This window comes from Argiope bruennichi, chromosome 3 (genome assembly GCF_947563725.1).
Source record: "Argiope bruennichi chromosome 3, qqArgBrue1.1, whole genome shotgun sequence".
Taxonomy (NCBI): Eukaryota; Metazoa; Arthropoda; class Arachnida; order Araneae; family Araneidae; genus Argiope; species Argiope bruennichi.
The window spans coordinates 99774360-99792145 of record NC_079153.1 but is presented as its reverse complement, the minus strand read 5'-3'; the positions used below and the strand labels follow the sequence as shown (position 1 = coordinate 99792145).

Here is a 17786-nt window from a genome sequence, read left to right as displayed (position 1 = left end):
GGCTGGCAGCCCCCCTCTCCACACCACACCTGCGAAAGGACGTTTAGTCATGACGGATTTAACGTGCAACAGACCCCCTTACACAACGGTTCTTCAGTGGAATCGGGTCACGAACCTGTAACCCTCCGGTTCCGAAGCCGACACCTTACCACCAGGCCACCGCGGCCCCCCGATGCATTTCGAAATCAAGTGTTAGGAAAAGGAATATAAATCAAATTTTAAAGAAACTACATTTTGAAAAAAATTATTGAACTGAGTAGATATATTAATCTCCTTATATATATTGATATATTAATATTCAAATACATTTTGGAAATTTACTTTAGTAAGCTCTGCTTAACTCGCTTTACAACACTTTTTCTTCAAAATCATAAGTAAACTCCTTCCAAGGAAATTTAAATAAATAATAATAAATCGTAGTATTTGTTCTTAAAATAAAGCAAATATGAAGAAAGTATGCTAATAAACTTAATTCATTTTGATATAATATAAAAATAATTTTTCTAAAAATACTGAAACACATTTTTTTCTTAAATTTTCAAATTAAGATAATACATGCTGCGTTTTGTTTTGAAGTTATATTAAATATGTATTTGGAGTTGAAAACTACAACATAAATTTAACACGTTTTAGTTGTTTAAATAACCATACAACATGACACTTTGGATAATATTTTGAAAAAAAAGTAATTAAAAATGGATATTTTATGTAATTCTATCTGCATAATTCTATTTAACTATAAAATCAAATTTTAAGATGAAATCATAAGATTATGCTAATTTTAATCTATAGATTTAAAGCTATGACATTTATTAAAGAAAACTCGAATTTCTACCTTGAAATAATTTTATTTGATAATTTTTAGGATCGATTCATCTGTCTTTGCATCACTTTTCAAATTAGCGCATAAATATAGAAAATATAACAGTCAATATCTCACCGTTATCGAATGCTTTGAGGTTTTTTTTATTATTATTTAGAATCATTAACTATCATGAATTATTGTTATATGTATATGTGTAATCGAATGTTTAGAATGAATCAGTCACTAAAAAAAGTATTGTGGGGAGGGCGAAGCAACAAAAGCTATTCCTTCTAAAGTAATATCACCACCAAATTTGCCTAAATTTAAGTTTTGTATTTTATTTATTCATTATAAAAATTTATTTAAACATTTCGTAACAGCCATATAAAATAAGGAAAACTCAATCATCTATTTTATATTTTAAGAAATATATTTATGTATTCTCTCAAAGAATAATCATTTTGATAACCAACTGAGTGAAAGGAGTAATTGTAGATATTACGAATTTTGGAAGAGAGTTAAATTTTTAATTCACACTTCCATAATTTTGTTTCTAAATTTTTAAGAAATATGAATTTTATATCCTCAAACAAAATGCCACTCTTATTAATTTTTTTTTCAAAATAAATATCTTGCCGAGAAAAAGATGATTTTTTTTCACATAATAATTCGTAAATTATGTTAAACAATTGTAAATTAATATATGTTTTTGCTCTTAACGAATAATTTGAATGTTTCTTTGAAATTACCATGTCAACTCGCAAATAATAAAATTTTTTAGCTTTAAATCAATCTTTACTATAATTGGACAATATTATACTTTTAATATTAAAATAAACATTTATATTTTTATAAAAAATTTAAATATATATATATATATATATATATATATATATATATATATATATACATACATATAATCTTTTAATACTTTTAATACATTTTTTTACACAAAAGAAATATTTTAAACGACTAGAAAAATGCAAAATTGTATTTAAGTATTAATGTTAAAAAAAGAATACTATATACCCATATAAATTAATTTCAATTTATCATTTAAAATTTTTTGAACTCAAGTGAATAAAGTTTGGCTACACAATGCACAATACTCATTTGGGAAAAAATGTATTTAATGAATATTTTAATATTTAATTTGATTTATATATACATATATATAAAGCAAATATATTAGCTTATATATTTATATTATTTGTTGTTTATAAGTTCAGTTAATTATAAAAAATCAATAATGTAGGAAACTTAAAAAAATATTTATAGTTTCTAGAAAAACAAATTTCTGATCATATGAACAAATAAAAATAATTCCTCCAAATTCCTCCTATTAGAAACAATTTTATTATATAACAAATATAAGAAGCTTTATAAAGAGCCAATATTGCGAGTGAAATAGTATTTTTCAAGGAACAAAATATTTATAAGGAATAACCTTTAGGGAATGTTAAAAATGAACGCGATTTGAGTATGCATTAAAATGTCAAATGCATGTGAAAATATCAATTTTTTCAGAGTGGAAGATATAATTGAATATTTCTGAACCAATAGTTAATTGTTTTCCACATTTGATAGCAATATGCAGTCTCATATTCTCATTAGGTGTAAAAAAGAATTTAAAAAAATTTCGTTACTACTTGAGAAATATCCAAGTAGTAAATATATCCAGAGAGTAAAATTTAAGAAGCTGATGCCAGCTGCTTTTGCCTATTATGCATGGTAAATATTTATGAATAATTTTATTAAGTATTTGCGGTCATAAAAAGCATTTCTCACTTTTCTAAAAAGCCTATTAAAGCATAAAACATTTAAATTTAGATTTTAAACTATTCACTGTTAAGGAAAAAGATATAATAAAGTATTTTTAAGTTAATATGCTAGCAAGAGTATTCTTAATCTATGAAGTCTGGATGATATATTCTCTTGATAAATTCGAGATCATTTATCAGACTTATGTTTTTGACATTTTCTCCATTACCGATTAAATGATTTTCAGATAAGCATCAGATCTCTTTCATTTAAGGCAGATATTTTTCAAAAGGAAAGAAGTTTAATATTAATTAAATACAATCAATTAAGATAAATCATCCTGAATTTCATTCTACTTGCTTGTTTATTTAGATCATTATCAATGCAATTTTTCAACCCTTTATAGTTTGCTTTCTTAGAATAAATAGATGTCAGACATAAATTGAAATATGTTGAAGAATAGATTTGAATGAATGTATTTGAAAATTTAAATCATAAGATTAACCATATAATAAATCCATTTAAAACAGCTTTATTTTATTATAGGAATTTTAAAAGGAGTACTCTTAGGGATATCGAGTTAAATTAGGGGCATATGTCTAGTAAATTAACGTCGAAAAATGAGTACATATAATTACAAAAGAATTTGTAGCGTAAGACAGTTTTATTCTGGATGAAATGAATGAAAGATTAACTTTGTTATACAAAGAAGAATTTTCACATGAAAGAAAATGGAATTCTTTTTCAACCAAAATCAAACAGGCTTTACACAAACTATCTACGCTTTGTGTTGGATATTTATGACTCGTAGATTGCGTATGAAAAACATTGTTAATGATAAATACAAGCTTGGAACTCCCGAAAAGATTGAAAAAAATGAGTAGTGTAAAAATCTGTACTATCATTTTTCTGAATGTGAGCATCTTAGCTGTACATAACATGAAAGATTGAAAGATATTCTAAAGGTATTCTGAAAGGAATCTAAACCAAGGTTCCCTCAAAATCGGTAACAAATTAGCTTTGGCGACCAGGTTTGAAGGTTCTAGAAAAATGCATGACATTTGGCAATATCTCTATTAGGACTCGAGTTCCAGGATATCCTTTAAAAAATCGCATGTCTTGTCTGAAAACCTATTTAAGATAGAGAAAACCCAAGTGAGACAGATTCGCGAATTTTCTTTCTGAACTGCTGATCGCATTGATCTTCACAGTGACTAGGCTGCTCTACTTATAGAACAGGACAACTGTGAGTAGCTTCTATTGTATCTCTCATATTGTAATGATGCAAGCTCTTCTTTTACAGTACATATTTTTATATATTTTTTTTTTTACTTTATTAGAATAAACGATATCGATCATTTCTTAAAGCAAAATTCAAATAATCACAACAAAAAAAAACTATATAGAAGTAAGAATTTTTTCCGAATTTTATTATGACTGCATCCTTTAATGAATTTTAGTTTTTGAAATGATCAGCCGCTTCTAGTGTATCGTGACTTCATTACTAAAAAAAATAACTATAGTCCCAAAATGTAAAAATAGATTTCTTCTGTCTAAAAAATTTGAATTAGAGTAATCAAAATACAATATATTCCATCTTTAAAGTATAAAAAAACAATATAAAATAATTTTAAGATAAATTTAAAACACATTTTATCAAAAGTGCAAATTTTCTATTTTTTTGTTGGAAAATATATCATTCAAATTTCGAAGAAATGTATGAATCTACAAGCGGTTATTTACAATATATTGTGATGTTTCGTAAATATCTGCATGTATGCGTTGGTAGGTAGGTATTTTGAGGTTTAGTGGCGCAAGAGCCAAAAAAGGCTATACTGCGCCAAACAAATGGTAAAAATGTGTAATACAATTCGGTCATACAATTTAAAATTAGAAATATGATTATATGGAAGACAAATAATGAATAGTAACAGTGGTCCTAAAAATGCAAATTACATCCCAGAAAGGAAATTTTTCCCAAAATGTCAAAAGATTAAAATATCAATGGAATTTAAAAAGGTAAAAGTGCAACTCTCATAATAAAAAGACATGTACAATAAATTACGGAAACAAGTGAAAAAAAATCATTGTAACCTTTTTATTCGATGTTTTTTCAAGTATTTCTTGTGAATAGGTGTATTTGAAGGTTGACTGTAAAATTTTTTTGGGTCAACCCATTGAACCATACTTTTTTGAAGGCTTTGTTTAAAAACAGTTTTGTCCACTGTGGTGGAATCGGTAGAAAGTTCCGGAGCAGGTGGTGTTTCATCAAATGTTTCATGAGGATTATATATTATTGCATTATCAGATTCTATTTCACAATCAGTGTTTTGGTTGGGTTTATCTGTGGACATAGTTTCAGTCACAGAGTTGGCTTCATCCATTTTATCATATAATTTGGATTTAACGGTCGAAGAGCTAAAATTAGCGACTGGCATAGGTTGGGAGACTTCTCGAGGTGAAGTCTTCCAGAATTTAGAACTGGATACATTTTCAGAATTTTGCTTGTGTTCTTTATATTTTTTCTTATATGTAACTGTTTTAAATTCATGAAGATCCTGTGGCATTTCACTGGATGGGACATAAGTTTCACATTCATGACCAGTTGGCTGAGAAAAAATTTTAGAAGCATTTGGAGTATTTTGTGAAGAAGCTATTTTGGGATTTTCACGAGGCGATACGACATAAAATTTTGAAATTTTTTCAGCCTTGTTAACATTTTTTGTTTTAACAGGAGAAGCCTTTTTCACCTTTTTCGTGTGCGTAACAAGTTTAAAACCAGTTAAATCAGGTGAAGCAGAAACGACTTCACAAACTGGGGGAACAGAGCGTGGAGAAGGTATTAGAAGATTATTTGATTGGATTGGATTGGATTGGGCAGAGTCTGACTGTTTCAAATTAATGCCAGAATTTAGATCATTTAGATCCCATTGGGTCGATATGGTAGACAATTTTTTGACGACAGAAGCATAATCATTTCCAGCGGTAGAAGTTTTAGATTTTATTAATTTTCGGGCTTCTTGATAAGATATTTGGTTTTTTACTTTAGTTGAAATGATTTCTTTTTCCTGCTTCCAGGCAAAACAGTTCCGAGAGAAAGAAGTATGCTCCCCTTTGCAATTCACACACTTCTCTTGAGCAATGCAATCAGTACTGTCGTGACCGACTTCTGCACAACGGGCACAAGTCAAAGTCCCGCGGCAAGAAGATTTGGAATGCCCGAAGCGTTGGCACTTGAAACAACGTAATGGATTGGGAACATAAGGTCTGACAGCAAGGCGCATATAACCGGCTTTTATGTGATCTGGTAATTTAGAGGAAGTAAACGTCAGAATTAAATGCTTAGTGTTCAGAAGCTGGCCATCTCTCCGTATAGATATACGCCGTACATGGCTCACCCCCTGTATTTGCAATTCTTTAGTGATTTCTTCAATCGGAACATTGAACAGCTCCCCACAGGAAATGACTCCTTTAGAGGAATTCAGAGATGCATGGGGAGAAACAGTGACCAGGATATTTGAAAGTGCTTTCATTTTAACAATTTGTTGAGATTGCTTGCGAGAACATACTTCGACAGTAAATCGCCGCATCTGAGCTTTTTAGTGCTTCTGACTTCACCAACAGTACTAGTAATAGCCTTTTCCACCAAAAACGGAGAAACAGAATGAAATGTTTCATTAGTGTCCGATGATCTTTTAATTACAAAAAAAGTAGGAAAATTTGTTGCTGTTGAGGTGTTGGAAGTAATTTGTTGCCCACTGAAGGGAGCCCGTTTGGTTTTACCCATACGACATTGATTTAAATTCAGGTCCGACAGCACCGCCCACCACGGAGCCCAACAAGGGAAGGCAGCCACCGGCTCTGGCCATTCCCAGCCTCGGCGCTTACCCTAGTGCTAGCCGGAACCTATACGCTCGGAGTTACCCCCGGGGACAGTGATCACCCTTAACGCCAAGCCCAAGGAGTAACCCGTTTGCTTGATCCCTAGCAGACTAGCCACTCAGGTGACCAGCTACCAGCCGATTGATGCACAGGGGACCACAGTGCACCACCCGTCTTTCTAGTGGGTTGCCACGCACGGCCAACACGTGGGGTTTTGGCTGTCCATGAGAAGCAAGAAGCAAACAGAGCAGCGACAGCTTCTCATGGAGAGCTCCCTCGCTTGCCGTCGAGGGAAGGAAAGACACAGCAGAAAGCAGAAGGCGTAGGGGAGAGCGAACTGAAAGGGAATATAGATCCCTGGGTACCTCGGGATTGGGACACCCGTACTCACCTATAGTAGGTGAGCCCCTGAAGGGATCTGCATGTATGCATGATGCTCACAAGATTTCGTAAATCTTGTGAGAATGATGAATTTGTAGGAACATTTTTGCGTTCGCAGTTTGATGCTTATTTGAATTTTAGAAGAGTTCTCTTTAGGAAATTAAGATTTCTTAATGAGTACAGTATGAAATGCAAGTTTACATAAATTATTAAAAGCAAAGAACATTTTAAAGGGTTTGTCAGAAACTGAAAATGTCTATGTGTGAAAAATTAAAGCCTCTTAAAAATGCAATATTTTTTATGATTACATTCTTGATTTCAAAAATATAAACATAAGAGTTCTTTTTATGCAGCAGTCATTTTATTTTTGAAAAATTCTTTTTTTTTTGCAATTAAATATGTCCGAAGAAGTAAAGTAAGGCAGCGATGAAAGTTTTTAAGCTATGCCTTTCTTGAATAATTCATAGATTTTTTCCCATTCTTTCTTTTAAAGTTTATGTGCATACGTTAAACATTTAAAGACGAAGCTTTATTACTCAAAGTTTGAAGTAAAATTCTATTTAAAAAAAAAAAGAAAGATTCATGAATAAATAATGCAACCGAAGATTTTCCTGGAAAAATTTTATTTGTCTCATTTTTTATTTGGTCAGCACTTCAAAACAAAACCAGGAGAGCCGCTATTAAATTCCACAGCGATAAAAACAATAAAAGTTAAAATTTACCAAATATGTAAACAAAAATTTCAACATTTTTTTTCGAAAATATAATTATATATTATTCGAATATATTGTTTACATTCAATAAATATTGCATGACTTCTGCTTTAGGCGGTTAAATTGTTCGTTTGAATAGTTTGACATTCATGATTGATTTTAACACAGTAATTTTCAATTTCAAATCGGGATAAATAATTAAACCCTTGTTTTTTTTCTTCTTTATCTGTTCTGATCACTGATTTTATGCACTTCCTAAAGGTATCTGCTTGTATTAAAAAAATATAATTTATAAAACAATATCTAGAAAAATCCTTTTGTGCCGAATAATTGTAATATACATGAAAGATCAGAATTCGAAAGAAAATATACATAGGTTACTTTCATTGAAACACATGAATAAAAAAAAATGAGAGCATCTTATGATCGTTATGTTAGAATTTGTAAAGCAACATGGTCGTTTCGACAACCAGATATTCTTCATGTGGAATATGGTTTATAGATTTTTCAAATAGTCGAAGACAATTCAGGAAAGGCCGATTTTTTCGGAATTTCCTAAAAAGGAGAAAAGTGCGCTTGAAGCAATAAAAGAAATACTTCAGACTCTTCTTTGCAATGAAAAGTAAATGCTATGTATTTTAAACATAACATTTTTAAATGCACTTCTGATATTTAACTAAACAGTTCTCATTTTATACAGATTACAATAGTGTAAATTTAAGAAAATATGAATTCCAACATCATCTGTAGAAACGTAATTCTTTCATTACAAAATTATTCCCAATAAAAGGGATTTCTGTTTATTTTAATTCTGAGGTTATTTTAATAATACACAGATTTTTTTTTTATTATTTTAGTGTAAAACCGTTTAAATGTCATTTTAAGAACTCTTAAACGATACTTTTCAAAGGTCACATTTAAAAGTTTATAAACGAAAAATGCCCAGATTACATTTTGAAACTGCAAAATAATTTCAGAAGCATTTTAAAGAATTTATTATTTACGATTTCCTTCCAGAATATAGATGAAGAATTCACAAGAAAATATCGGAAAACACATGACCTTTCTTTCCTATTAAAATCGAATAATTTTTCCTGTTAAGAAATATTAGACGTGAATTTAATCCATCTTTTCATTTCATTCCCCTTCACAAATTTTTAATTTAAATAAATTTTTTTCTTTCACACGATATTGAAATTGATTTACTTTTATATTATTTTGAATTCTAGATGCTTCTGTCGAGATGAGATAAATGCAAATGAAAACTTAGTCGAAAAAGAAAACAATTTTTGATAGATAGAGATTTAATCAGAATCTGTATCGAAATCGAGATTTATTTACTTTCAATTTGTATTTTTTATAAATAGTCTTTGATCTTTACGATATTTATATTTGCCAATAATTTTTAAAAAAAAATCATTAAAATTATTTTATTTAAATAATTTAAGTAACAACTAAATCTATTAAAAACATTTAAAATTGATAGAAATACAAATTAACTGATAGAAAAAAAAATGTTTTTTTTTTCAATTGAAAAATAAATTTTATAAAGTTTTTAGCAAATCGAGAATTTTTTCAAAAAATTATTAAATTATCTTTAATTAACAATTATTGATGCATTTTAAAATTACATTTTATTGTGTTTTTTTTAATTTTAATAATTTTATTATATGGAATTGAGAATTTAATTATAAAAGAATATGTAGTAACTATATAATAATCTACCAACTTAAGATTAATTTATTAATTAGTATTAAGTCATTTTCGTAACAATAATTAATTGAAGGTAGGGTGGTAGGTTGGTAGGTAGGTATGTAAGGTGTATTGGCACAAGAGCCATGTGAGGCCACACTGCGCCAGTCATATGGTTAAATTTAAGAATGTATTCAATGAATTATAAATAAAGGACAATTGAGATAAAATACATAAAACATAAGAGATGTTGCAATCAACTGATAAAATTTTAATATTTCCGAATCACAGAATGAAAACAATGTTGAACAAAGTAAAAGTGTGAGATTAATGATACAACTCCATAATGTAATATTGACAAAAATGTTTCCTTAGGAAAAATAATTTCCTTAATAATAATAATTTCAGGAAAAATATGCTTCCTTAATAAATCTTAATAATAATGATTAAATAAGATTATTACAATTTATTAAGGAAGCATATTTTTCTTAAATAAATCTAAGCAATTGATTCATTAATGTTTGAACAATCCATTCAGTCTAAAATTGAAGAACTATATATTCGTGCATTAAGAAGAAAAATTATATGCGTTTCTTAGAATTTTATTGAATTTTAATTTATCATAATTTAGATGTATTATTGAAATGCATTTTAAATATATTTGCAACGTATGCTTTATTAATCTATAATATTAGGCATCTATTATCTAAACCGGATTTCAAATGCATTAATGAATATGAATTTTCTAGTTAGTTTTAAATCTGACTTATCACACAGTCAGAACAACTAAATATACCAGTTGTGAAAATGAAACAATGTTAAACGCCACTGAATATGTATAAATATTATATAAAACTTCATAAGCATTATATAAAATAAACATATTTGAGGTTTTATTGTTCAATGATCTTCAATACATATTTTTTAATTATTGTTTCAAATATTATAAAGTAAAAAAAATATATATATAATTGCAATTATAAATCCTTTATTCACATATGCCACTACTATTTTTCAAACTTACAATTTCTGATCCCGCAGTTTTAATAGATGAAAATGTTATGAACTATGATGTGCTTCTGTCATCCCTCAACTATAATAACTTAAAATCGTACCATAAAAAATAAGATGGGAATACACCAATTTTTTTTTTTTTTTTTTGGTATCCCAGAATTTTCCGTTAAACTGTTATATCGGTCAGAAATAAAGATAGCATTGATTAGATATTCTTATGTTTGTAAAACAAGTAATTGTATGCAATGATTCACATAACGTAACAATTTAGTTAAACTATTTGCCAATTTTTAATAAGTTTACAATTTTTCCTCCTGAATTGAAGCTCACATTTAGAGCATTAACTGAGTTTTATATCCATATGATCATTATTTTCTGAACAAATTGTGTTAACACCGAACAGACATGTGACCAGTGCGAAGAATTATATTATGAATGGCCAAATTGGCAACATCATCAGGAGCTAATTCATTGAAACTTGTCACATCTTCAGTTTCGAGCAACATAGGCCTACACTGGAATCCGAAGAATATAAAAACCATTATAATGCTGTTATTCTAAAGTAATCACATGTGTTTTCTAAAAGGTACATATAAATATAGTTGTTTTACTTAAAGAGAAAGATACAGCTGCAATAATTGCGTATCAACTTAAACGACGGGAAACTAATAACTTTCAGGGGAAAATTAAGTTATGTTGCGAAAGAATTTCTGAAGAATACATTGTTGGCTATGTTCAGGAACTATTAAAAACAGATATAATATTAATTATTTAATAAACTAATTATTTTCTAAAAAATATTTTTTCTTATAACGGTTAATTCAGATCATTTAGACATTCCATATTGTGCGTATCCATATAATGTTTAAAATTAGTTAATTGTGTAAAATTACCTTTATGTTTTTTTTAACTTTTATAGCATTATTATCACTCAAATACATCAGCTGGATAAGTAGAAATTTCGAAAATAATAATCACACTGGATTTTTATTTTATTTGCTCTGTAAGTTCAACACTGAAATTAATCATCATTTTGCCTAAAGAAATAAGTAATGATTTGTAGTAAAATAAATCGGTTTATGCATATACATTAAAGTGAATATAATTAATCCTTCAGATTATTTTTCCCTTCAGGCAGAATGTTTGAAAGAAATTCATTAATTATATTAGATTTGCTCTTTTCTTAGAGTAAGAATTCTTATTTATTTGATTAAATAAAGCATATCTTTTTTTACGAACACTTGTGTTGATATCTCAGTAATAAGCAGAATTCCCAATTCATCAAACTTCAAAAGAATTAGAATCATCTAATGATTTTAAAGTTAATTATGGCAGATGATTAAAAGCCATATTGAAGGAAAAAATTAATCCGACATGATATTTTACTTTTAAGTCATTTCATCCCTAGATATTTTAAATGAGCTTCTTGCACAATTAAGGAATACATAATTCAGTTACTAATTGTAAGACATTTTCCTTGTTCTATTGGATATTTGAATTCAGACTTCGGGCACTCACTTTTTTCTATATAATTTTAACATTTTTTTTTAATTTATGTAGTTTTATTAAAAATTTTCTAAATAATAATAGCTTTTATTTTGCTTTCGAGCATCAATTAAAAAAACTTAATGGTACGAAAAGAATAACAATCAATCTGGAAACGAAAATATATTTTTTCAAATAAATATATCTCATTTAAACAATTTAGACTAAATATAATGATATCTTTCTTCATTTTAGAATCGCATATACTATAATATCAATTAATTAATTAATATAATTTTCATATATAATCTATGTCTTGCTCAATAATGAGTATTTTTCTAATGAGTATCGCAATTAGTTTTCTGGCATGCGGGATGATAAATCAAAGATTAGAGTTTAAGAGAATTAAAAATTTACTACTTAAAGTCAAAATTGTATTTTTGGTATTTGCATAGGAAATAATTTATTTGAATCTCGTGGTAAACAGTATGCTTGCTATTATATATATGATCAGTTAAAATAGCTGTTCAGTTTTTTTTATCAATTAATGGCAGCAAATTAACAATTTTGAATATTCATATAAAGTCATTTATAAATTAAACTTTGAAAAATGTATTGATATAAAGAAACATTTTAGTTTATTAATTAAATTAATTAAAATATTTTTTTTTTCTTTTCTTTTATGTTTAACATCTTAACAATGATATTAAAACTTTTTATTAGCAACACAATTGCATATACAGAGGCAACTGTATTTTATAAACTAGATTTAGTTAACTAACCAAATAGATGTCTCAGTAAACTACTCCATTAAATATTTAAGGGTCTTTCGGAACTCAACTAGTTAAGTTTAGTAGTCGAATTGTTCCCTTCTACACACAATAGATCGGCAAAATTACTATTCTTGAATTTTCCAGAGTTTGGTTGAGTGCCTACTGTCTCTTGGTAATAAAGTAGAATGTTTCCCAGGTCATTGTCTTCCCCTCTTTCTCCAAACCATCGTCCGTACCAATCAATCAAAATGTCACACGTTTAGACTTCAGCAAGAACTTTTTGGCTGTGTTCAAGCTTTAAATTGGATCCAGGAAAACTTTTAAGAAACACAAGTACGGCGCTCTACTAAAGGAAGGCTAGAAAATGAATGCACTTAGATTAAATAATGTTCCGAAGCTCTCCGTACTTAAAGGAATTCCTTTTATTTATCCTCTTGTAAAAGCTTTTTCTTTTGAAAAGTAAGATTGAAGCATGGTTTTTCGCCATAATAAATGCTGCATTTTTTTGGAGTTGATTTCCTTTTAAGTTCTCAATCAATCTACATATACATGTCTTTAGTGACAACTTGCAAGGTTAGAACTAAACATTTTATTAAAGTATTCCAAATAAAAAAAATAATTCAAAAATGATATAGAAAATATAAATTTGGGAAGAACATTTACTTAGAATGATGGTCACATTTGCTTCATTTAGAAAAAGATGATTTGAAAACAAAAACTTTCGTTTTACAGTTTATTTTATTTCGTTTTACAGTATTCGCTTAATGTCAAATTGTCCATATTGAAAAGTTATTTCTAACTTCATTCTGTTTATTGATATGAAATAAAAGCTCAATTTTAAAATTTGTTTCATAACCAAATGATCGTAGGTAAAGCAATATTTTAAAACAGATTTAAAAATTTGCTTTAAATAAGTTTGGATGATGAAAAAAAAAATCATTGAACAATTCATTTACAGTCGGTAATTATTTAACTCGTGGCCAAACTCGTTAGAACTCTTTCAATTATTTATCAAAAACTGACGTAAAAACTTAAATTTGTGCCTAGTTATTCAATAAGTACGTGGATAGATTGTACGCAATATTTTGAATCTTCCAATTAAATCTAATACTTAACAAAAGAGCTGAAGTAATGCAAATCTGCATAACCTACAAGAAATGTGTCTGCAAACTAATGAAAATGATATTAGGAAATTATTTCCAATGATTTCTTTCATTAAGAGAAATGTGATATGGTTTAAAACGAATTTTGGAAGTTTCAATTGTCATTTAATAATTCACTATTTCAATTTATTCATGATTATTTAGAATCCAAAGAGTATGTAATGCAATATGTATGTAAGCGTATGTATGTAATTCATTAATGAAATATTGTTGTTCAATATTTGTTACTTAATATTTGGAATTCCATCCGTTTCAATCTGATGATAAAAAATGTCAATATAGGATATTCAAATGCATAAATAAGGTCTTCTTGAAAAACCTTTTTATAATAATTTATAAAGGCGAAATAATACATGAGTAATAAACGCTAGAAACTGTTTTAAAGTTCTCGAATCGTAAAAGAAATGTGTGACCTAAAATTAGTCAATTTTTTTTTCTATAAAAAAATTTATATTTTTTTTCTTTAAAATAAATGTGATGACATGGCTTATGAAAAATTCCAGAAGTTTCAATAACCTCCAAGTTTTGCAACTTATTTATGATTATTTAGAATCCAGACAATTGTCATACATTTAAACATGATTTAGAATCCAAAGAACTGCCATACACTAGTTACACCACAATAAAATTACACTAATTTATGCGTTGGTGTGTCCCTTAATATTTAGAATGTCACCCATTTCAGTAAGGGATTTTTTTTTAAAAATGCCAATGTAGGATATTTAAAGGCATAAATAATGTCATCTTGAAAAAAATAATAAAAGAATTTTAAAAAGGAGAATTAATACATGCGTAATTCAGATTTGGCAACAATTTTAAAGTTACCGAAGAGTAACTGGAATATATGACGTAAAAGTTGCCATGAATTTGTTTATAAAATTGTATAAATTATTCATTCAAACTTCCTCATGAACATATTTAATATATCCTTCAAAGTATTTTTATAGTAATTACAACTTTTAGCTGACTTTTCTCCAAATATTTACTCAGGCTTTTCTGAAATGATTTTCACGCATGCAGAGTGAAAATAGATGCCTTCTTAAAATATTCCCTTTCGCAGAAAAATGCAATTAAAATGCCGCGAAGTTAATTAGAAAAAAAGAAAAGCTTATTTACCCTGAATGAAACTTGCAGCTCAATTAAATTTGTATTTAAAACCGCCTGATGGAGTTGTCTTTTGGCTAAAAACATGATCTCGTAGATTTTTTCAAGAAACCTTTGTTGCTTTGTATAAATTCTCTTATTTCTGTTTTATCAACGGACAATTCATTCAAACTTATTTTTCTTTTTTTCTTTTTAAAAATTAAAAAAAAGCAATAGTGAATTCAACAACAGCACTTTCTGATTAAATTGGGTATGTTCTTTCATTTCTACCAGTATTTCCACAAAGAATTAAGGCTTTTTTTTTCAATGGGTGAAATTAATTCTAAACATGGAAAGTCATTGTCTTTTTTCATCATTACGGAAGGATTTTTTTTTTTACTAAAAACAATGATTAAAATACAGTATGCCTTTGGATCAAGTGTTGTAAAGCAGTACATTCTTTTTTGAAAACGTTTAAAAATTTAGTTAAACGAATTCTTTAAAAAATTTGTTGCCTAAAATGTGTCCAATTAATTGAAATTAATTTTAAATTAATCATATTCCCTAGTGAAATATTAATGTAGTTGCTTTATAAAAGAATGCATAAATTTATAACGAACGCAGCTGCTTATGGTTAATTAGTTTAAGTATATTTTGGAAAAAAGTATTAATTATAATAGACGATTACTATAAATAATCATTCTACATTTATCGATTTGAAATATAGTTAATATATAAGTTATAGAAATAAAGTTAACGTATTTCAAAATTTTAAGAATTCCTAAATAAGCTGAAATTCCTAATTCCTAAGTCTCATTGCAGAATTTCATTAACAAAGAGGAATATTTATTAAGAATTCTTTTAAAAATAAATTACTTTATCCTGAAGGAAAGAAGGCAGAATTTTTAAATCTTGAATATTTTAAATCGTGTTTCTTATAAAGGATAAGAAAATAATTTTAATTTATGTTTCGTATATTTGAATTTCATTTTTTAAATCTTGTAGCTGTAATATTTCAGCTAGGAAAAAGTTAAAGTACTTTTCATTGAATTAATTTTTCAAACTCTATATTTAAAACGTTTCTCAAATATACCAATATTTTATAACAAGCACACATAAAAAAATTCATCATTTGCATCATTTTTTAAGTAAAAGATAATTATAGGGGATGCAATGTAACTTGCAAAAAACACAGCAAAATTTCTAAGTATTTGTTTTTAGAAAATCCTTTGAAGTTATTTCTATATGGATTGAGGTGATTTGAAATATGATGCTATTCAAATTGTTGTAATTAAAAATAAAATTCTGTTTTAAATATGTTTGAATTTCTATTTTTTATTTGAAATCGTAATTTGCATTCCTTATAAGTAGGCCATATTTTACTTTTAATATTAAATCATTCTTTTATTTCCGTTAAAAGCAACAGTTACTTTTTAGAATGAATAAATATCATATTCCCCTCAAATGTATCATTCTTTATGCATTTTGGCATATTCATTTAAAACAATGTATATCGTATCAATAAAGCTTGTTCATGTATGCTCTTCAGTATACGGTCCCCTTTTCCACCGATTTCGACTATTCCCAATCTCTTGAGGGTACTTCTGTATTCATTTATCTCTGTGACGTGCGCCTTAATGCTATGCTAATCAGCCAATAGGACTCGTAGGCACATCTTTCTGTAGACACTCAAGAAACATTTCAAGATGAATGACTGATGAGCGTCCGAATCGAGAATCGCTATGCATCTTCGAAAAGTGGTACGGCTCGGCGGTTAAGCATTGCCGATAGCAGTATGCATATTTTATGTTATGCATTTTAAGTTGAAAGCCAATAGCATGTGAAGTTACTGGAAAATGTCACCAGGCTGTGAGGTCATGATTATCAATTTCGGTTTCCTTTTTTGGCAGATGTATTCTGAGAATTGAAAGGGAAGACACTGTACTCGTATCTCTTTATGCATTAATATTATATAGGGAAAAATATCGTTGATTATATTTAAGGAAATGAATAATGCATTAGTATATCAGAAATGGTAAATTTCCTGTAATAAATATGAAAAATATGTGTGATTCATTTATTTATTCAATGTATTACATTTTATTTTCTTCTGTATCACAATGTATTGTTAAATTTAATTTCAAAATATTTAGAATTGCAAAGAAAATTTCAATTTTTTATTTTTATTTTATTATTTTTGATTTGACTCTTGGTTCTATTTTTGACTCTTGAGATCCGACTCTTAAGATGCATGTATATTGCTTTAAAAATTATTATACAAATATTAGATTTTTTACTATTCAGGGTAAATATTTAAACATTTTTGAATATTTTTCCTTCAAAACTAATTTTTATAAAGGTCTTATTGAATTGATGATATTATAAAGTTTTTTCGTGAACAATTCTTGCTTTCTAAATGTATTTTTGCTTTCAATTTTCCATATCCATCAAATTTCGGCTTGCTGCTATGTGCACACTTTTAGTATTGAATTAACATTTAAATTCTGCTTGTTTCTCGAAATGCGGAAAATGCTTTCATTTTTCTCAAGGGGATATTTTATCATGACTATTTTGTGCATTGCCTCGATTAAGAAATTGTTTTTCCTCGTAATAGTGAAATCTTTCATTCTGAAGCATAGCTGTAATTATTCTATTTAAAAGAATTTATATTAAATAAATCGAAGTTCACCATACATGCTTAAATCTATTATTTAAATATTCGATCTTTATTATATTCTTATGAGTTTTGTATTACATTTGTTAAGATGATTTCGATTGAAATAAGATTATGTTTTTCTTTTAATGAAGTAGTTGCTAATATCTCTTTTTTAAATGCATGAACATAATATAGCACCAAATATATCTTAAAACTTTTTAATTTGCTATTTTAACAATTTATTACTGTAAAAATTATTTGTGTATACTTCTCGTCCGTTAATTAAAGTTTCAACGATTTCATTAAATATTTCTTTTATTAATAAACAATGGCATTTTTACTAAATGATATGATACTGTGAGATGAAATAAAATTAAT

At 27.7% G+C, this 17786-nt stretch overlaps 1 protein-coding gene across 1 annotated transcript in view; it reads right to left on the bottom strand.

The window, feature by feature from the left end:
- LOC129963636 (beta-alanine transporter-like) overlaps positions 1-17786 on the bottom strand; it is a 236464-nt gene that overhangs the window by 202369 nt on the left and 16309 nt on the right. The window lies entirely within an intron of this gene.